Source organism: Aythya ferina (assembly GCF_964211825.1).
Source record: "Aythya ferina genome assembly, chromosome: 27".
Taxonomy (NCBI): domain Eukaryota; kingdom Metazoa; phylum Chordata; class Aves; order Anseriformes; family Anatidae; genus Aythya; species Aythya ferina.
Genome location: NC_140310.1, coordinates 2,116,192 through 2,138,997, shown reverse-complemented (window position 1 = coordinate 2,138,997; position 22,806 = coordinate 2,116,192). Strand labels below are relative to the sequence as shown.

Here is a 22,806-nt window from a genome sequence, read left to right as displayed (position 1 = left end):
TGTATTAACTGCATCTGCATTACGGTCAGTACCACTTCAGCTAACATTCATATTTATTCATGATACAATTTCCTAATAAAGGTAAAAGCTGAAGTGTGCAGCTATTATACCTCGCGTTGATAATTCTCCAGGAAGAGTCCATTTGAAACTCTGCCAGATCTCAGACCGACCTGAGGAGTGATGTCTAAAGCAACTGAGCAGATTTCCAGGGGATGTCTTTTCCTGGATTCCTGGACCCTTTGATCTCGCATGAAGCTGAAGCAGCGTTGTCATAATCTGTCCTGCTGCCATGCACTTATCGAGGCTCAAAAAAAAAAAACGTATTTCTACAAAAAAAATTAAATAATTTTAGTTTTGCAGAAGTCTTCTGATACTGTAACTGAAAATATGAATTCTAAAACAGGAAGCTTTGATACAGTAGGTAATAAAAAAAACACATGAGCTTTCACTCAACAACATAAGGGCGGTTGGTTGGTTGTGGGATTTTGGTTGGTTGGTTGGTTTGGTTTGGTTTTTAAATCTTCTGACAAAAAAAAAAAAAAAAACATTTGACAAAGAAGAAAAAAGATGGGAAACTTGTCATCAATCTAAATAGATGGTTCTGGGGAAAAAAAAAAGCAAACCTCATCAAGGAAAGGAGGATGAAAATGCCCATTTGTGGTTTTGTTCTGTTTCTTTGGAGCGGTGAGTGGAACAAGACACAATCTCAGAGAAACCTGAAATGTTCTAAGTGCTTGGCTGATCCTCGTCCAGCTGGCAAAGCCTCCTGCCACCTGACCAGGAGTTACCTAGAGAAATTATCCATACTAATAAGTTCGTGTGCCATGGGATCTATAGTTTCTCTTCCATGATAATGAACCTGTATTTGTCTAGTTAAGTTGGTGATCAATACTAACAGTTGTAATTTTATATACATATTTGTTAAGTATGCTTGGAATTTTGGCCTTGAGCCTTCCAGCTCACCAACTTGTTTCCATGTACAAAGGCTTAAAAATTCATAGCAACAATAGATTGTATTTACATAAAGGAGCCTACGAGGTCTTTTGGCCTCTCTATGGCATCGCCAGATCCATGTCTGCAAAGCTCCCGACTCGCTCAGGCAGCAAATAGTACTTTTTACTTCCCCTTGATCTACTAAGCCATTAGGGTGCATTCAAGTTGCATTTTCAAGGCTTTACAAATTCATTTAGACTTCTTGGACAGATTTAGAGATTTCAGGCAAAGAAAGAACAATTACAGTCATCCAGCCTGGCCTCCTATAAAATAGAGGACAAGAATCCTCCCAAAATACTTCTACCCCAGACCCATAATGTCTGCGACGATGTCTGTTCCATAAAGATGAGTGGCCTTTCTCTGAAAATCACAAAATACTGCAAGAACTGCCCAATTCCAATGCAGGTTGTTGCTGTGTATAACAATCCTCACTGGTGAAGCGTTTAAGAGCCAGAGCTTTTTGGAGAAATCTCTATTCAGCCTGGTCTATATTCAGGGTCTTCCCCTTACCTCTGTCTGGTGTTTACTCCGAGGGCAGGCACAGAAGCACGGCTCACCATCTGCACTCTTACATCAGCCACAGCAGGAAAGTCTTGCAGATGCCTTTGCTCCCAACACGTCCTTTTTTATCAGGTGCTCGTGTACCCTGACGCACGTGACGTGCAGCCAAAGACACAACCCCAATACCTCCAACCAAAGAATTTTTGCTCTCTGGGTCACCCACACCAGCTGATGTGAAGCACAGACTCAGTCTCAGCTGTGGTGGTTCCAGCTTTGGTCTCTGCATCTCACACAAGAGAGCAGAGCGTGCTCCAAGCCAAGACAGCCCCTAACACCAGCCCCTCTGTTGGATGCTCTTAAGTTTATTTTCCAAGCAGACATTCTCACAGGCACACCAACTTCAGCAGGATGCATTTCCTCTTCATTTAATTAAGGTTTTATTTGTCTTTCCTCAGACATCTAATAACTACTTTTATTTATAAATTTATCTGATTAATGACAAATGTCTAATCTCAGCTTTAATTACTTTTGAAGCAGTCAAGAGCCTTAGGAAACCCAATCCAGCCATAAAGAGGCAGCCAGCAATACCAAACTTTCATACTCTACAATTAACTACAACATAACTCCTCAAACGGAAGCCCTGCTTTGCTATCCAAATGCCAATCCCTTAGTTTACACCTCTAATAAATAGTTTATAGGGTCACAAATCGGAACGGGATTTATGGGCAGGATGATAAAGCCAGAAGATACTGAAGATGCTTCCTGCTGCCAGCACTTGGGAGACCAAAAGGCGGTTGAAGCTACAGCACTCTGACCACCATCCACGTTAGCTGGGCTGTAGCACGCTGAACAAAGCAGAAAGGAAAATGCTGACAGTGCTAAGAGAGGTAGAAGCCTGTTCTTGGAAGAGAGCAGGAAACTAGAACACGAAACCTTCCCAACAGTCTGATTCCAGAGAAGAAAAGGAACCGAAGTAGATGTACAGTCTCACCTCCTTCCTTCTGAGAGGAATTATCACGATGACTTAATATGCTGTAATATCTTGGCTGGAGGACACATCCTGCCCAGCGTGACCCCAGCACACAGGATCAGCACATCCCGGTGGTACGCAGCGTGGGGTTCTGCCCCTTTGGTTGCCCTCTGGTTAAATGTCATTTCACATTGCAAAAGCTTTTTTTTTTTTTTTTTTTTTTTTTTTTTTTTTTTTGAATTCACCTTGCTGTTATTTGCCAAATCACAATACATCAAGGAATTGATTGAGCAGCGAGGAGATAATCAGCGAGGAGCATCCGAGGCACGACAGCAACTCGCACGGCACCTTTGCAACTGTCTGCAAAGGAACAGCTCGCCTAGGAAAGAATTAACATGCACACACACATCAAACAGAGCAACTAAATGCGACACAAAACCATGCTGATGAGCTCCTCAAGATTAAACTACTTCTGCTTCTCCCTTTGTTGGACGTGGTTGCAATAAACTGGGTGCCCCCAGCACTGTGCTGGTCATTAACGTGTATTTAATGCTCCAAGCCAGAGCAGTGGGGTTTTTGCCCTTGGAAAAGAATCAGATTAAGGCAAAATCTGCAGTAGGGGTAGGCTAACCTGTTAATGGTGATGCATCCTAAAGCTGTAATGGGGTTTTATGGCATTACATAGGGCACAATAGTGAATTTGCTCACAGAACACTTTTTCTGCCATCAAGGTGGCTGCGATCAAAAGGTCTCCCAGAGCTTTGCATTTTAGGACTTATTCTAGGTCAAGAGCACTCAACAGAATGATTTTATAATTGGCATCTTCTATTTTATTAAAGAGAGTTTTTTTTTTTCCAGTGCTCATTATCCCTTCCTGTCCTTTTGGAATATTTACATTTGAAATTTCTGCTCCAAAAAACAAGACAATGGCTTTGTCTTTTATCAGTATTTCTACGCATTTTTGTCTTCCTTCAACAGTCATTTAAAATATTGCCCTTGTACAAGGGAAGATTTACAGTCAAAGTTTTGAAGGCATAATCAAAGAAGAAAAAAGAATCTCTCTTCGATCTGTGCTGGAGAGCAGCCTAGAAAACCTAGAAGATCTACTTAGGTGAACCCTTATATGAATATTTTGTAGAAGTTTTATTTAACAAACAAACACAAATTTAATCTGCCTCTGAAACTGCGTGTATATTGCTAGGGACTTCGGAATATACAGCCTTTAATATCTGCCTTCTCTCAGTGATAGACAAGGCTATAATCACGTACTAAGAGATGCATTTTTTTTCTTCAGTAAGCTATTAGAAAATAAATTAAATAAAATACCCTACCCCTCAACTGTATCAATTTGATTAGGAGTCTATGAAGCCTTCTTTGAAAACTCCTACAGCTTCTAAAAATACTACAGTGGCTGAAAGAATTAATCACTAAATACAGCCAAGAAACAAAGCCTCTGCTTTTGAGCAGCACTCGTCAGAGCAGTCTGGGATCTTCATATGGTTTTGAAGCCCAGGCCACCTGGGAGAGCTTCGTGCTTCCCTCCTGTGCTACCAGCACAAGCTGGGCAGTTTTCCCTGTTCCAGTGCAACAAATACGTACGTGGAATTGAAAAGACAGTTTCCTGGTGATAAATGTTCACCAGAGGGATACCTGACCTCTTTTCGTCAACTGAGAAAAATGGCTAAGGCATTACCAATGGGAAAAACAATAAATAAATAAAAACAACCACCTAACAAAGACCACAAGTAATTCAGCAAGAGAAATCCTAGTTTTGGAAAAAAAAAAAAAAAGAGTAATTCTTATGTTGCTCGGAAAATACCCACAACCCCAGATGCCCAAAACTTTCAGACAGTTCTCTTTCATTTTACTCCTTCGCTGAAAAGCGATTATGCTTTTTAAACTAACCAGGTTTTGATCTATGGGACATAATAAACGATCAACAGAAAATAGACAGCATTTTAAGATTATAAAAAAGGAAGATTTTCTTTAAAAATACTTCCCATTAACATCCTGTGACGGACAGCAAGGGTCCCACTGTTCTTGTTGCTGTACCACTGTAATTTTGGTATAAGGATCCAGGAATAATCTCACACGTGAAAATCAACTTTTAATCATATTTCTCTATTTCTCCATAATATACTGCACCACACTGGTAAGCACATTTAAGATTTTCCTGCAGTTTCTCATAACTGCAGCCAATTGAGTAAAATTAAACTCTACTTAGGATTAGCCAGATAAAATGCTCGGGAGCTGCAGAAAACAGCAGCGTTGGTGCAAGGGAGGAACACGCAGCTGCTGAGCTCGTCTACTAAAGATGATAGCAAAGCACCGGTCCACCACTACTGAATGCTTTGAGCACTTTTGGTGGACCACTCTTGTCAAGCAGCTGGGTTTTGGCAGCAATTGGAGTGGGCATTTAAGTCAGGTTTCATTCCAGCTTTTTCAAAGTGTTTCATTAAAACAGATAGGATTTAAATAAATGAATTCATCCCAAAGGACATCTGGACATCTGTTAGTACCAAAGTAAATTTCTGTTTAGCTAAATCCTCAGGCTTTATCTATCAGATGGATAATCTTCGACATTTATATTCCCTCGCCATTCCCAGCCCCCCATCGTTTGGCACCTGCCAATCTTGGATGTAGGTTCTGGAAAGAGCCCTGCCCATCGCAGGACTATTTATCTGGACCTTGAAAGAGAATAACGGCCCAAATCCTGGAAGGTAACCTTCTAAACCCCAAAAAGTCAGCAATTTTTAAATGCAAGCAGATCCCTCAGAGCTGACTTGTACCACGCCTGGCCCAGCCACTGCAGAAGCCACCAAACTGCCTCAGACTAGTATATTTATCAGAGAAGCAGTAAATATTCAGTCTGAAAGGTATCAAAAATATAAAATTGTTAGTGGAACATTTCTCTCCCCCACTTAGATGGCACTTACTAAATTCAAGATGATGCTGGAGCATGTAATAACATGTCATTTACCCACATCTCATTCCTCTTTTCCACGCTGACTGTGTTTAAGGTCATCATTTCTACTGAAAATGATCCTTGAGTTAGTTAATTGAATAAAAGTAATTCAGATCTGGCAATTGTTAATAAATTTGAAGTCCTGTGATTTGGTTAATCTTTGGGACCATCAAGAGGCTAAGAAGTCACTTGTCTTTATCTCTAATGTTATTAAAGATGGAAACATCTACACTTTGCAGTATGAGGTTGCTGCATTAATGTGCAGTCATTTATGTTTCAAAGTGCAAAATGAGAGTGCTGGCATTCAGGAACGGCAGACGTGACGATTTTTAAATCAAGACAAGATTTACTAAACATGTCCATAACATTGTAACTGAGCCCATTTCAGGCCACAGAGGGGACATTTCACACTCCTCTGGAAGACTTACCCAAGCACGTTAATCAATGGCCATTCATGCAACCGCCTTTCAGAGGGATTTTTTTTGCTTCTTTGTTCCAATGGGGTAGAAGAGGAGGGTTGGAGCTGATGACAAGAAATCTGCAAAGACAAGGGCCCAATGGATAAACACAGTCAACCTCAGAACAAGGTTAATAAAAATAGGGGGAGCAAGGAGGAGAGCGCAAGTTCAAAGCCTTTAAGTCAGCCATGCACTCCAAATGAGATTTCTTTGCAATTAAATGATCAGTCTCAGAGTCTACTCCCCTGCAGTCTTAATCTATGGGTTTTCTTTCTGATGACCTAATATTTATTTGTTTGTTTAATCTAATTGAATGAAATCATTTATCATCTGTGGTATAAACATCTCACCAAAACTCTTTACTGCAATCCAAATAAACTTCCCTCCTCTGACTAATTTTACCAGGTACTTTATTTCTAAGCTCAGGCTAAAAATGAGTATCCTTTACAGCAACACTATTTGGGAAGTTTATAAAGAGTTAATATGATGTTACTACATATGTTAATACTCTTAATTGGCAGTTGCAGTCCTACCTATGATTTATAATGATGTTTTAACCATCTCTAACACCTACAAACCATGCATGCAATTGCTATTAAGCATTTGTTAGCCCTGCATAAATTACATACAACTACAGTCTTAATATGAAATATGATCAGTTTCCCTCTAAAGGTGCAATTTTCATTCTACATTCTTCTTCTATACACGGCACATGGAAAGTGCTTAAGTGCAGCAAAGTGCTGTTTTGTAGCAGGAGAAACAACACTATGAATCTGAAGAAGTGCAAATTCCAAGAAACAGCTCAATGACAAGCACAGAGCGGGGAGTGGGAAAGACAGAAATAGGGAAAGGTTTCTTGATAACATCTCTGCAGTTTTCCTAAGGCTAAGAAGAGACCGTAAGAAAATACCACGTCATTACTTTTTGTCATCCTCTTCTATTTTAAAAGCCCCAAATTATCCAGGCAAAATAAATACATAAATAAATAAAATTCTCCAGCCAGCAGCACCACAACTGGCTAGCTGCAATACAGATTTCCACGTTGTCCTACCGGCATCCTTTACTTCAGGAAATGAGCACTGGGAAGATCATTCCACCTCCAATGCACAAATCAAACTGTTGGCAGAGCTCGTGAAAAGGTCAATGAGACTGCTTACAGCAGAGCCAGGTGTGATGGTGCTTCAGCAAGACGTGCGTTTGTCCAGGAGACGCTGAAGGAGGATGACCAACTGATTTCCATACTAAGCATCAGACTGCCACTAGCCAAGCCTGGCTGGAATCGGAGCAGCCTGGACCCAAACCAATGACCTCCTTTAAACGACTATGTCGATGCAATCCCCAAGTGCTATTGAGGCAGAGAGATATTTAATTAAAATATCAAGAATAAGAGACTCTTCCAGCTGGACAATTATTCAACACAGGACTGACTGTGCACTTCATTAAGAGATTGTTACCAGGATGAGACACGTCCATGTTATTGGAAATTGCACCTTTAGCAAATTTCTTCCCAGCTCTGGGATTTGGTGAGAAGTGGTTGCTGGAACTGCCCACTGAAGGGAACCTCGCTCCACGTTTGGAGTCCAACGAAGCTCCTGAATGGAGGATTTTGTCATGGGTGCATCGTTTGCTTCCAAATATACAAAGTATTTTGCATACTAAGATGTTTACATTTCCCAGCACAGAGCAGAAAAGGAAAATGCCGTTGATGCTCTCAGCATGGAACACCAGTGCACAAAGCCTGCTCCAATAACATCTTGCACAGACACCTGGAATCTTGTACTTTTCCTAAAATGCCACATTTTAGTCTCTTTGGTCCCAACTACACCACCACCCCATCAGACACGCTTTCAAACTACTTAGCATTATCCCCGATGGAAGTTATTGACACCTTCAATTAGCCTGTCTGGATTTCATGTAAATATCTTCAAGTCATTTCTTTTCAGATGAGCCTGGAAATTCTACAGGCTACAAATGTGTACAAATGCTCTAAGCTAATCTGGCTCATTTTGAAAGAGACAGATGTGTTCACACTCGATGCAGACTAGGTGACGTACGCACACAGATAAACAGGAGTCTATGTATGGAAACGGGCACGTGTATTTTATGAACTAGACTGCACATCGAATTTTGCTCAACGTACTTTGCACGATGCCACTGAAATGAGCATGACTGCAGACATCTGTATGAAGTTAATTGGCAAGTCTTTCAAAACATGACTTTACAAGCAAAAACAGTAATTATGGGGGCCTGATTTAGTGATTTCTAAGGTACCTATATTGAGTTTTAACATGAGTCTTAAATGAGTGCCATTTAAGAACATGATGGAAATTCAACCCTACTTGCCTAAAATATTTTAGGAGAGTTTCCTGGAAAGCAGAGCATTGGGGTGGGTACAGTGGCAGGTGCAGGAGGACAGACATTGAGGGGGTTTGCATGCATGCATTTCAGTTCTCCAAAGGAATCAACCTGTCTCTTTACTACATTTTAACTCATGGTGGGCATTTTTGTAGGGCTAAGTCTTCAGTACAGAGATACGTGACCCAGCCAATAGTAGCAATTCAAATCACAGGATAAAACACTATGAACTCGGGAGGACTTTAGGCAAATGAGAATGTGTTTCACTATATCAGCTTGGACAGGACTGCCTCACTTCTGTTAGTTTTCAAGTCCAGAGGAATGATTTGGTGGTAAGGCCAACTTTGAATTGGAATAGCCAGGCTGCTTTCAATTCCCTTCTTTTAATCTGGCCTCATCCACAATGGCTGATACAGAGACAGGAATCAGAAATCAAATGCTGCTAATAAAGCTAGCATGAATCTTTGTTTCAAGGGCTACTGAACTCAGACCTTGGCTTTTCCTTCCCCCTTCTCTCCCCACTGCTAGTAAACTATGAATAAATTAGCAATTGGAGTGTAATGGCTGGAGCAACTTCATTAATATACTGTCATCCTGCACAGAGGTACAACTTCTGACATTGAGACTCTAATGTCCTGTGAATTATTGATGGAAATATATACATTCAAGTTCCCATCTTCAGCTCTTCATATGTGAAGCATTTGATCGTCAACATTTGGCTGGTACATTAAAAACAGCATGCAATAAAACCCTTTCTGGATTCCTCAATGTTCTTCCACACTTGTCTCAGTTTACCATGAACTTATTTTAGCGTAGCACATGCAACCAGCAACACTGTTCCCCTAGCTGTATGCACGGAGCCACATACACAGGTAAGAAAAAAGAGAACTTAACCAAGCAAAGGTGCAGAGGGAAGATGACTGTCTCCCCATTTAACAGATCAAGAACTGAGGCTTCAAAGGACTGACATGCCCAAAGCCTCACAAAATGTCTCTTTGATGCATAAAATGACTTTGAACAGAACCTGCACCTTTTCATATTCCACCCATGGCTTACCCATGACCACCTTTCTTGTCAGCCAGGCAAGCGCCCAAGTATAAAAACCCTCCAGGATGCAGTCAAGTCCCCTAATCGTGGACCACATTAAATACTGTGGATTTAAGAGCCATGTTAACCATGAGCCACTGAAAAAAACGAGGCACACAGTGATAAGAGAAGAGGTAACAGACACAAGTTAAGACACAGGAAATGTTTTCATGGGATGATTGCTCACAGAGTTTGTGGAATCTCTACCATCAGAAATATTCAAAATGGGACTGGATGCAGGCTAAAGGAACCTGACCTAGTTGAATTGCTTCAAACAGAAGCGGTTGGAATATGGATGGCCAGAGGTCCCTTCCCACATCAATTACTCAATGAAAGGAAAATAAGCACCTGGAACTTTAAGGGTGAATTAGATACATACCTTAATGCTTTCATATAACTCTATCAGGCACCACTCTGTGTTTTCAGTGAGGAAACAAATCTGTAAATCACGACCGAATTTCTCCATGTGACGCCCTCATATGAAAGGATAGGTTTTCAAATGTGGAGTACCTCAAACTGGAACCTGAAATGCAAAAAGAAAGCTCTCAGCACTCAATAAGCTTAATTCATCCAGAAATCTGAATGACGGGAGAGGCAAATAAACAGCAGATGAACTCTTCAGAAACAATACACAGCTAATTCTCAGTTAAATGAAAGATTCCAACTGATTTTAATTGAATATTTTATTGGATTTCTATTTGAGTGTATTCAAAATAAGAAGTCTCCCCAAATTGGATTTTTTCTTTGATCAGCCTTGATTCCATCTGACATACACAACCTGGAATACCCAATCCATTAATCCTCGCTACAGTTTCCAGTTGTTGAGGAGCTCACAAAGGCTTTCTCCCCCTTGCTGCCCTTTTTTATACTCTTCAAACCCTGTTCATAGGGAGTTTCCAATCTACAGAGAAGATTCATGACTTAGATGACCAAACTCCACTGACATTAGCATCTTTTTTTTTTTCCCCCCACAATACGACTAATAGTAGGAAAAGACTGGCCTCCATCTAACTGTATACTGAAATTCTACACAGGCCACAGGAGTACACCCGCATCACTGACAGTGTGTGGGACTGCCCTTAAAAGATGAGGCAGGCAGGTGACGAGGGAAGATTTGCAGAAGACCTGGCTCCTACAAGCCCACCCTAACCTCCTGCTCAGGTCCTGATGTGGGTGCAGGGACCCGAGTGGAGGCATCTATCAGCCTTCTCCCACAGCTGCACTTCTAAATGCCAGCTGTAGTACCAAATCTGTTTCTTCTAAGCATCTGGAATCTGAGTAAAGGTAATTTCCTTTCTTAGCCCTCAATTAAGGCATGAAAGACTGAGAATGGCAGCCTGTAGCTGTTCCCCTTCTGAAAACTTTAGTAGAAGGCACTGGGATCCTGCAGCTGCTGCTGGTCATTTTCCCTGCATCATTAACTTCTCTTCCTCTCTCATGCGGTGGAGTGGGATCACAGCTGAAGGGTTCAGTCAGATCAGAACTTTCTGATCTTGCTCTCTCTGTCCCTATTGATGTCACCATGGCAGGTACACCTGCTGATCAAAGCTAACAAGCGCGTGGCTCCAACATCACCAATTTGCTCCCATTCACAGCGCTCGGAGGTGTCCTACTGGAGACTTTCCTGGCTAGGAAGAACGATGTTACTCATTTTACTCACAGACTACAGCACAGCCTTGAGGTTTCAACCCAATGCAAAGCCTCCCTGAGGATACCCAAGCTCCACAGTACCTTCTCTGTACTTTGCTATTTATCTGATTGAAGTACAGTGTTATTTACTGTTTCCATTGCGATGGCATTTAGAAGTCACTGTGATGGGCATGGGTACAAATTGCTGTCCAGACGGATGAAAAGACAGCATCGTCCAAGGAGCTAAACTGCAAACAAAACGCTGAGGGGGATGGGAACAGACAACTGTGTTCTGACCACATAAAAGCAGGAAACAGAACTGATTGGCACAATGTCAAGAGAAAAATATCATCTTTTTGTGCTTTATGTGGGAAGGAAAAAAAAATGAAAGGAGTTTCAGGACAAACAAGGAATCATTCTTAAAAAAAATACAAATCTCAACTCAGGGATTCACTTGGAAAAACATCATTCAGCAGGTTGTGGAAATGTATCTTTCATGTTCTGCCTTATTTAACAGTACTAACTACTGCAACTTATTGCCACAGGATCTCATTAACCTATGAATCAAGATTTTTTTTTTTTTTTTAAAACACATTTTACAGTGATTACCCATGCCTTCAAATTAATAAAGAGAAAAGCAATATTCAAGTATTTCAAAAGAGGGCTAAATCTTCTTATGTACATCAACATTTTATTAATGGGTGCTGGAGGGAATATTTCCTGGTGGAGAAATCATCCTTTACCTACTGCAGCACCGAGTACACCTTGTCCTGAAGGAGGAGTTGGGAAGAAGAATATGGGAACAACTGGATCATTTGTGTCAGGCACAGGGGACATAGTGTTTGACACCCTTCCAGAGCATTATGTTACAGAGGCAAAACATTCTGGCATCAGTAATCTTCCTCTGAGACTGCTCCAAGCAAAGCTAGAGCACATAGCTTGTACGTGGGTGGCCCCAGCACCCTGCTCTGGGTGTCCCAGCTTCAGCAGGGGCTCGGACCAGGCGGCCCCAGAGCTGCCTCCCAGCCCTAACCATGCAAGTTGTACAAGACAAAGCTTCTTGCAAATTGCCTTCTGAAAAACTTGCTTAACTCAAATCCTTTAGTCACTGTGAATGGGGAGGTGAAAAAAAGGCCTGGAAGCTCTGGGGTAGACATACCAAGTGCACCAACAGGAAAACTTTACCTTGTTGCTCCTCACTACCACAGCTCTTACCAGCGAGGTTAAAGCCTTGTCCACAGCACATTCTCCAGCCGCTGAGCATCCTTAAACATGACGGACACCAAGGGCACTCAGCACATCTCACGACCAAGCCTTTCTTCCCCGGAGCAGTTACCAAAGGAGCTTCTTGCACAAGCACCGATTACCCTTGAAATAAACAAGCAAACACATTACCAAAGAGACTTAATGTCGCAGTTTTAGAGCTTAGAGACGATTTACAATCCTGCAGTAGCACACGGATGTTTTCAGAACAAAACTGAAATTAAACCTTAAGGTTGATTTACAGAACCAGGAAGCTGAATTTCTGAATGCTGCTGTCACGCATGAGATGTGCCTGGAGACAACTCAGGCCACGTTCAGGCTTGAGTTATACAGGAGTAAATCTGAGCAGCAGACAATCCTCCCCACCCCATGTCTGCGAAAAAAGCTGTGGAAAACCTCTCTCTGTTTAGTAATAACTCCACCTCTATCACCACAGGCCTTCCAGCATCTCTCCCTCTCATTGCTAAGGGCAGTGGCACAAAGATGGGATCTTCTGAGCTCAGTTGCTCATTCCCACCTGGCATTCTGTGGGTTTGCCATCAAAGCCACGGCGGCATCAAGCACCGCGTCACACATGGGATTATTCTTCTGGGGAGCCCTGTGGCTCTCATCTGTTTTATTTACGTTGTTTCTGGTAAAGCCTTCTTAGAGATCCGGAACTGTATGAAACAAATAACAGGGTATGTGCTCTAAGCTGTTATCTGGAGCTCGCAGCAAGGCTACCTACTGATTTGACCCTACCATTTTTTTCCTGAGTTAGGCAATTTGGGCTTTGTACAGCTGCTTGGACACGCGACCCATTTCAACCATCAGCAGCTGCTGGCAGGCTTTCAGTAGGTGACACGTTTTTAATACATCTGCTATTCTGTTAGCAGAAACCCAAACCACTTACAAAGCTAACAAGTACAGACAAACAGGGATGAAGCTACTTGAAAAGTAAAACATTATCCAAAAAAAAAAAAAAAAAAGGAGTCTTAAAGCACCAGCAATGCACACCCCCTTTATCTACATGGTTGTCAAAGGAAGTGCTGTTATTCAAAGTGGCGGGTAATTGTCTGAATGTTTTCATCCTCCAGGACTTAAGACTGCACTGAACCACAAAGCCTTGCTTGTAGAGAAATGTATTGTAGTTGAAAAATACCGTCCCTTTAGTATTCTGCTGCGTGTACTCGTTTTGAGTAAAAGCAAGCAATCACGCAGTCTAGGAGACTGTCACTGATGAACCCTGAAATAGCCATTTAGCAGAAACCACAAGCAAAAGCAAAAATAAAGGTCATTTATTTAATTCTGAAATTTACCTCACTCCTTGCATTGTACTAAATACGCTATTAAGGATGGAAATTAATTGAAGTGGATGCACATCCAGCCAACCAGGGGAGAAAAAAAGAAAAAAAAAAAAAAAAACACCTTTTATTTGCTTCTAACCTTTCTTATTTTCATGACAATGTCTGCATTTTCTCTCTTTAAAACACAAACAAGTCAATGTAAGCATGGCTGGAAGGCTAAGATGATTATGGGATAATTCGTGTTTGCAAGACCAAACAAAATCAATTGCAATTGTTTAGGAACCAAGCACATTAAATGGTGGTGAAAAGATATTTGCTGGACTCTGACAACATGGCTTTTTTAAATCCCAACAATGAGAAGGGATAGACTGACAAAAACCCTTAGGAACTGGTTCAGAAATGTGCACGCTATCCTATCTGCAGCGGTAATGCAGGGAGTCATCTGTATCTGCTGCAGCTGAAATACAAGTGGATCTTGACAATATTTAAACAAAAAAGTCCCAATCACTCCCCAAAAAATTGTATGAGAGATTGCCTGACTCAGGACGTCTATTTAATTCTCTGGTATACCAGATTAAACACAGAATTACTCAATTAACTTCAGATTAATTATGCCTCTCGGGTAAACATGCTACCTGTCATCTGGGCTAGCACAAGGCGTTGAGTCACAGGGTATCAGATCGAACCCCTCTCACCCTGACCAGAGGACCTCTCGTTGCCGATCAAACCCTTTATCTGCTTTTTTAACCAACTTCCTCCACTGACGGGGTGCTCATGAACTGGGGTCACACGTTTCCTAGGAGAAAAACTCCCCTCGGGTACTTTGTTATTTATTTTATGTTCCCAGGGGTTTCTGCTGCATGTACAGAAAACACTGACTCTGCCCTCAAGTTTGTAAAGCAAACAGATACAAACTTGCTGCTGCACTTTTTTTTTTTTTTTTAAATAAGAGCTGCTGGTTCTTAATGGGCTCTCAAGTAATGTGTCTTGGTTTAATTATTTATGACGATGCTTGATGGTCTCATTACTAGGTCATACATGACCTCTGGGTAGTGTCTTCATCCTTCCAGATTAATAAGTTATTGTGACACAAATAACTTTGGCAATTACTTCTTCTTTAGTGCCAGAGAGATATGTATTTTTTGCTCAGGAAAAAGGTCGATTTTAACAAACACAAATGTCCTTTAAAAACAGACAGTACCTTCACACTCGAGAGGCCAATTATTCATTCTTTATTCATTTTTTTTTTAATCCCAGCTCCTGCTTTCTATGACTTGGGCGAGTTGTGAGGGTTATCTTGAGCAAGATCCTTTAGATAATCTACACAAAAAGCCTAAGGAATCCTTTAACTCTTTGTCAAACTGTTGTAAACTCTGTGCAGTGTCAGGAAGCACCCCTTTTTAAGGTGCTGATTTTTAGTTAAACTTAAAAATTAGTATCTTCCAGTATTTATCTTCAGAACTCCTTCATAGTATTGAATTACCCACTCTTTAAGGACAGCTAGATTACAGAATATCTGCAGTGACAAACTGGAAATGACAAACTACTGCAGGAAAAGAAAAAACAACCACTCAAAACACAAATTAAGAAAAGTCAAAGTGTAGATCCAACTCTGCTTTAATGCAGATCAAACTCTGCATTATTTCAGTGCAGAAACACTAAACAATATTACATACGTATGTAAGTATTTAGTTCCTCCAGTAGTTATCTAAATAATGCAAGGTGGGTTTCTACTGAAGCTGAACGGAGACAGTAGAGTGGAGGATTCCAAAATTAGCTTCTGAAACAAACCATTTTTTATTTTTTATTTTTTTTCCCTGGTGGTAAGACTATGTTTTGAATTGAGATTTTTCACTTGACAATTTTCAGCTGACACAACCGCTGCCCCTCGGCAAAGGAAAGGATACTCCTGGCCGTGTCCTCTGAAGAGCAGAGACATCTCCCTGGGGTGCTGCATTATTTAGGCACGAGGCATATTCATCAGAGGGCTGACAAAGAGGGATATTCTCTGTGAATTATTTTCAGAGATTACTTTCAGCATCTGATCATCCCCTTTTGTGTCTTTGATTTTCCTTCTCAGAAGCAAACTGCAATTGGCAGGTTTCATGTTCAACAGTGATGAGTTCCTTCATCCTCTGAGCCTGACTTTGCAGGGCTGTCTCATCTGTCCCCTGCAGGACTGAATTTCAGGGTGATCCTTTTCAGGCAGGGCAAGCTCTTGATGCATCAAGCAACAATGTTCAAGATCATTCTAAGAAAAGTATTCACGGAAAGGAAGCGGAGCTGCATTCCCAGGCAGCCGGCAAAACTTCTCATCTACTCAAAGGACAGAGGTCAAGGGAAAAAAAAAATAATCTTTAAAAACACGTCTTTAGTCTGACTTTTCCCATCTCTGGCCAAGAGCTCTAAGGCAGGAAGGAGGCGGTTATTTAGCTGGAGTGCTTGAGGCTTCACCTACCCCAGGCACCTCTGAAAATCTCACTCATCGCTTTCCTTTGGTGCTAGTTCCCATTCCTGTGGTTGTTTGTCAATCTATAGAAGCCCATCATTTGGAGTTAAATTCTCACCTAGCATGAGATTACACTCAGCAAAAAATGCCTTCAGGGGGGAAAAAAGCACAAATCCACTAGAAGAAAGACGTTCCATAACCGAGTCAACATTCAGTTGTGATTATGAATGTGCTAAAATGCTGACCACCCACACTGGTCTGGGAAAAAAACAACAATAACGATGAAAAAACATCAAACCACCACCACCACTACACAAACCAGCTTGGGAAAACCCACCAAAAGCATTCAGCAGATTGGGGTGAGCCTAGAAATGTGGTTTCTATTTCTGTCCGCATTTTGCCAAGTTCCCTCCCCTACCTGTTCTCACCTTTCGTCCTACTGGAGCAAGGCTTTTCTCAACCAGTTTTGCTGATTTATGCTGTGCCAGCAGCTAAGCACATGGAGCACAAATCACATCCAGAGAATCCCCAGGAGATGTTCCCTATTGAAAAGGAACTGGCACGAGACACCCATGATGCTTGCTGACTTCTGTTGAGGCTGGTTTATCAATAACAACCTTTGAATTTTAGGCAAAGCACACGCAGAAGTATGCTGAGAAGTGTTTAACACGGCTCTTCTCACCAGCGCTTACTCGGTAATGGCATGTTCCTTGGGGAGCTGAGCACAAAACCCCACAGGAATCCCCGCAAGCTCTTCCATGGTGAGCAGCATCTAGCAAGTTAATAAGGTTGTCTCACATTTATAAAAATAGGCATTTACCAATTGTGAAATACTTCTGAAAAGGCTGCCTTGGTCTATTATTTAAGATTACAGATGCTGCAAAACCAACAACACGTCAGGAAATATATTTTGTTAATGTGTTTATTTACCTGAGAGACTGGAAGTGCCCCCTCAAGACCATGTCAGGTCTTAAAAGTTTTTATTAAAATCAAACATAAAACCTTGTCGTTATACTCATCATCTAGTCAAGCACTTAAATGGCTCCTGGGGGGGGGTCTGCTCTAGCCTGTCCTACACTTCATACTATAAATTCAGCAGAAATGGTCCAGAGACTTGCTTTTTTCTCCACTTTTAATTAACAGGGGGTGGGTGAGTGGGTGAGTGTTGCACTCGGTTTACACAGCTGCCCAAAACACATGCCAACATAGCAGCTAAAATTAACCAGTTGTCAAAACTAGTTATTGTCTCGAAGAAGAATAAAAACAAGAGTGAGATTCTAGAAGAAAAAAGGAAAAAGAGCATGAAACAACAAAGCTCTTCTCCTCCCCTTTCCAAACTAATTTAAAAAGCTGATCTGAAGCACAAGACCCTGGTGTTGGAGTCCTTCCTCTCCCTGATTTTCACAAGGCAGATGTGATGACAGGGGTGGGTGGCACAGCACCAGTCGTTTCCAGGGTTTCCTTGCTCCCATCCCATTGAGCAGTTAAAAAAAAAAAAAATCAGCACATGTCTTGGATGAGGACTCAGGAGCAAAAGTAAGTTCAACTGGGGAATAACTATTAGATGAAAACCCCTGGTTTGGAGGTCTGGGGAACTGGAACACCCTCTGTAATGTTCTCCATATTATCTCCAAATCACAAGTGTTTTTGCAAAATGTGCTTCAGCTCTTTAATTTTCCAACAGTAATGATGAAAAATTCCTTTCAGACTTTCAACTTGACGATTGCAGATCAATCCCTCAAAACTCCAAGGCTATGACTTGCATCCCTTCAGATATGTTTCCATTAAAATGTAGTTTCCTGGAGGATTAACAACACGTACAGCTCATCTAACAGCTACATCACCTCATACATACCAGAGAGAGAGATGTGAAGAAAATGGATACCTGGGTTCCAACTCCATCAAAGATTAGTAGGACTTGCCAAACCGAGTCCCTGCTCACTTCTGTCTTAGCTATATTAAAAAGGGATATATGCATTTGAAATGTGCTTCTCATTTGAAAAGATACTGTAAAAACACACCTGGGTTCGTCTTGTTACTGCCACTGACATAAAACTTGTCAAAAGGGCCATCCTGCACAGGCAGCTTGGGGCCTTCTCTCAGGAGCACGTCACAACAACCAGATGACGCCGTGATTTACTTGACACGCAGTCTGCCTCCCTGTAGATTTTCAACTCGTAATAACGACCCGCTTGTGTTCAGAAAAATCCGATGTTTGTCGAAAGGTTCTGCATATCGCTTCCATTTAGACCTCGATTCAGCAAAGCGTTTCAAATACGCTTACCTTTAACATATGGCTAAACCCCACTGAAGCCCTTCATACACACTAAAGTGCTTTACTGAAGAGGACTTTTGAGTACATTTGCAAAGCAGAGATAAAAGGTGGGCACTAAATGGGTCTAACTTTCTCCAACACCACAGAATTATTCAGTCTGCTGTTGTAAGCACAGCCAATTCCTTACTGCACCACGACGTAGAGGAAATCTGGCTTCCAAAACAAAACCAAACCCACACCAACCCAACTATTTTCTCAAGCTCTGGGGGAAGCCTCTGCTTGTTGGTAAAATACAAGAGACAACACACAGCCGAGGGATATTTTCTTCCCATCCTGCCCAACCGCTGGTGTAAGTTTTCTCAGGGCACGGCTGACACCCCCCCAAGAAAAACAGAGCAGGGAGACACTCGAGCCACATCAGCCACAAACTAATCCCTGCCAGAACTCAAAGCAACAGAGTCGTGTCAGCACAACACTGTGTCTAGATTAATTAGCTTTGCTGAGAGGCTGAGCTAATTAGCCCGCGCACTGCCCTACTACCCACTATATTGCTTTTAGACAAATCAGCCTGCTCTAACCTGCTTTCCACGACGCGGATACAACCTAGAAGACATATCCCCTAGCAGAGTTTGAAGCTAACATGGTAAGAAAATTGTACGAGGGGCTTCGCGGAGTGACCTTTTCCATGCTTACAGGACAATGATTACTACATCCCAATCAGCAGGGACAAACAGGAACAAAATGTCCTTGCAATAACGAATGCAGCGGATAATAACAGCATTGATTCCAGCAGGAAATATTAATTCAGGACATTCAGATTTCAGCCATTTTTAGCACACCCTCCTCTCTCACCCTCACCTCTGCTATATCCCCGACTGTTCGTGCTGCTTAGCCTGGGTGTTCTTTGCAAGTCTCAGCGCTGCTTTGCAGGACAGATGAAAGGTTCATTTACATGCCTGTAGCAGCTGTAGTGGAATTAATATTGGTCTCATTATCTTAGCTTAGGATGTACAAGCCACCGGTTTTGCAATGCATACTGATGCAATAAAGAAGGGAAGAAGGAAAAGAAGGCTGGCTATTTTCACTACAAATGATTTTGTAAGATAAAGCAAAGAGTCGAGGAAATCCTAGAAAGGAGAGAGTTAATATGGAGTAAAACCCCAAATGCTAACAGCACCTAATGCAATTAATTCAAAAAAAAAAAAACAAAAAAAAAGTTACTTGTGAAAGTATCCAGTCTGTGCCGTGGTGTTTTTAATTAAAGGTAGAAGAAAAGTGAAATCATTTCATCCCTCATAAAGGTAGGGCCTGGTTTTGAAATACCCTTTTCCATCCATCTACAACACGGGCATTACCAACGCCAAGACTTAAAAATTCAGGAGACTATTAAAGAAGAGATTTTTCAAGAAGAGATTTATCAGTTGCCACTGTTTAATGAGTCTGTAGGGTTTACTTAGGTCAGCTTCTTCCAACTTTTCTCCTAACATCACACAGGAAAAAATCACCGCCTTGGGAGGGGGAAGTGTCCACGAACATCAAGTAGTGTGGACATTAAGAAAACGAGCAAGTATCATGGCCCTGCTCCTTAAATAGCTGTCAGCACTCAACTACTGGAGGAGAGGGAAGGGAACGGGGTGTTTTAGTGGACTTCAGTAGCAACGCCTTACCTCTGCAATCCTTTGCAAATCATCTGCAGCCAGCACTGCATGCAGCAACACTGCCTTCCAACACAGCCCCTACGACTGGGGAGAAAACAGCATTTTCCTGTGCTTAATGCAGAGGAACATCTCAAGGAAAACATCACAAAGCTAAAGCGCTTCAGCTAAAATGAACTGCGATTTTCCTCATTCCCTAATTATGATGCTACCTTTGGAGATCATAAATAAGGCCTGATTCACAGCACGTTCAAGTCAATCTCCTCATTGATTTCAGTGGATCTGGAGCAATCCCATCAGTATGCTGTGGAACACCTAACTAAATAGGATTTAAAGCTGACTGCACAATGAAGAAATGTACCAATTGTTTAATGATTGATGAGGGAAAATGTCAGATGAATTATCTGCCAAATGATACTGGGTATCTGTCCATCTGTTACAGAATTTTTCCAGGTAACAACAGAAAGAAATTAATTACATCGAGTTCATATATAGCAGTATTCTAAATTGGGAAGCTCAGCTCTTTTCATAAATGAGTCCAGCATCATTATCCAAGTACAAAAACTGAAGTGGTAGAGGAAAGGTTGTCACAAGCCCTAACTTTAGAGTCACCTGGTGCATATGTTGGCAGGCTGGTCAAAAGCACAGACAGAGAAAGTCACGATGGGCTCCCGAAGCAGTTCAAAAACCAGTTCTTCTGCAGAGGCTCTGAATTACAGAGAAAGTTCCCTATCTCCCATTGATGGTACCCAAAATGAAGTGAGGCGAGTGCTTTCTCAAGTCATCCAGCAGTACCCTGTAGCTGTGCACATCCCCAGAACTGATTCGTGTCTTTCTCAGGTCCTGATTTTTCATGCAACTCCAGTTGCCTCAGCTCCGAACACACCGGTGTGTTAGATCAAAGTGAGCCTGAATTTAATACCATTCCGATTTCACTAACACTGGAACCACATCACTTATTACTTTTTTCTTCAATATACTTTTTGCCTCCAAGTTAACTGTTCCCTCTCTACCCTGCTTTTAAAGAAAAAGCATGTCTTTTCCACTACATTCCCACTCTACTTTCTCTAGAAATTCCACTTACCACGCACATCTTCCATCAAAAACCTTTGACTCCCTCATCCATTGGGATTCCTCACAATGAGAAAAGATGACGACAAATTAAGCAATGCAGCCTGAAGACAATGAAGTTCACGAGATTTGGAATGCCTCCCACCATGCCCCCAGTGACACTCCGTCAAATCAGCAGAACGTTTCTCTGAACAGTGACTGGGTTGAAGCTAAACCACCCTGAGCACAACCCTGCCCTGATTTACTCTTGGCTTTCGTTATGGCATTTTACCTCAGCCATTTCATATGGCAGAGACAGCCTCATCTCTGTGTGACACTAGGATTTTGAGATGTCCAGGTCCGGGGGGATTTCTCCAGTTTGTCTCCAGCCAAATACTCTTGGTGTTTTTCATAGCCAACAACATTTCTCCAAAAGAAACCAAAGTGGTAATTCGACCTATCATAACCTACTACAGTTGCTCCTCATTTTTAATTTATCCTTCTCCTTTGACTCCAGAAGACAATCCTTTACAGACAATGAATCATTCATGGGATATGGAAAGGAGTGGTGGAAAGCAACACAGTGAGGAATGATTAGGAAAAACCAGAACTGATTATGTCACGGGGCAGGTTCACTCCTGCTGGGTATGGGACATCCAAATCACTCAGGAAAGATTTCAGACAGCAGATTTTCGGCTTATGGCAGAGGGCAAGGGCAGCTTAAGTTAAATTTGTAGGGTACCCATGCTAATAGGAAGTGCCGAGATGGATATCTTGAAAGACACAAATCATTCTTATCATCTCTCTTCCAATACTGCTATCGTCTCTTTGATGGCCTCTACCAAAGAACCACACCAGATACTCAACTGTGTCTGCATCAGGGCAAAGACAATCCTAAATCAAGCAAAGACAATCCTAAAGGAGGTAAACAGCTCAAAGCCCTGGCTGCTGTGGACTACCAGTTCTCTGTGAACTAACCCTAAATTACGTACATAAGGAAAGACCACAGATTTCAAAGGACAAGCCAGAGATTGTAATGCCAAGTAAATCCTAATGGATTTAGGATGGCATTTCTGTACCAGAATGCAGCTTCCATGGCAGTTTGTGACATATATGTTTTTCTACAGCAAGTTCTGTGTCTGCATGCTGAGTTTCTGTCAGTGGTTAGCAGAGCTAGCAGTGAGCTTAAAATGCTGCTTAGCAGGAAGCAAGCTGCTGCTTTAAGCCTGCTCACACACCTAATGCTGGGAATGCCTTGGGCTTTGGGTAAGTCTCTTCCAAGCATCATTCCAGAATATGATGCACCTAAGGAACACCGTGTAATACCTGTTTTGAGTAAGGGGATAATGATTACCAGAAGATACAAACCCATACGTTGAAGATGAACTCATTTCAGAAAAATGGTGATTCAAGAATTTATAGGTGAAGGAGACTGAAAAGATTCCTCCTGACGTTGCTTGCCGTTGGATTAAACCAAGAGCAAGGATGAAGTCTGAAGTACTCAAAGTAAATACTGGAAGTCCCTAAGTTTTTTCCTTTGTTCATAATAACATAGTCCCTGTCTGCCAGCGTATCATTCTAACGCACACAAATAGTCACATACTAACAATGCTGCTAAAAAGGAAAAAAACACACCCGTAAGACGAAGGACATGTCAGTAACTGTCTGTAGGCACCATCTGCCACCAAGCTCTTTTCATAAATCCATCTGCTGTTAATGTTTTTCTTCCCCAGACCTGTCCGGTCAAGTCAGATGCACTGAGAATCCAAAGGCTGAAAAGGTCAAGGGACAGCTTTTGCTCTCTTTAGGTGAGGTGTTTCTCTCTTTCCTGTTTCGAAAGCAAAGATCGCCACTGTTAAAATCTGGATCAT

At 41.7% G+C, this 22,806-nt stretch overlaps 1 protein-coding gene across 15 annotated transcripts in view; it reads right to left on the bottom strand.

Moving 5' to 3' along the window:
- Positions 1-22,806, bottom strand: part of LRRTM4 (leucine rich repeat transmembrane neuronal 4) — a 322,407-nt gene that overhangs the window by 207,181 nt on the left and 92,420 nt on the right. For 11 of the 15 annotated variants that reach the window (XM_084499489.1, XM_084499482.1, XM_084499492.1 and 8 more), the window contains 3 exons: positions 12,173-12,325; positions 9,708-9,851; positions 5,858-5,967 (listed from right to left, as the gene is read on the bottom strand). The gene's annotated coding sequence lies outside the window, so the exon portion shown is untranslated. Of the gene's footprint in view, positions 1-110; positions 595-5,857; positions 5,968-6,938; positions 7,338-9,707; positions 9,852-12,172; positions 12,326-12,737; positions 12,880-17,976; positions 18,125-22,806 lie in introns of those variants that run through there. The other 4 variants (XM_084499491.1, XM_084499490.1, XM_084499487.1 and 1 more) reach the window with 4 other exon arrangements.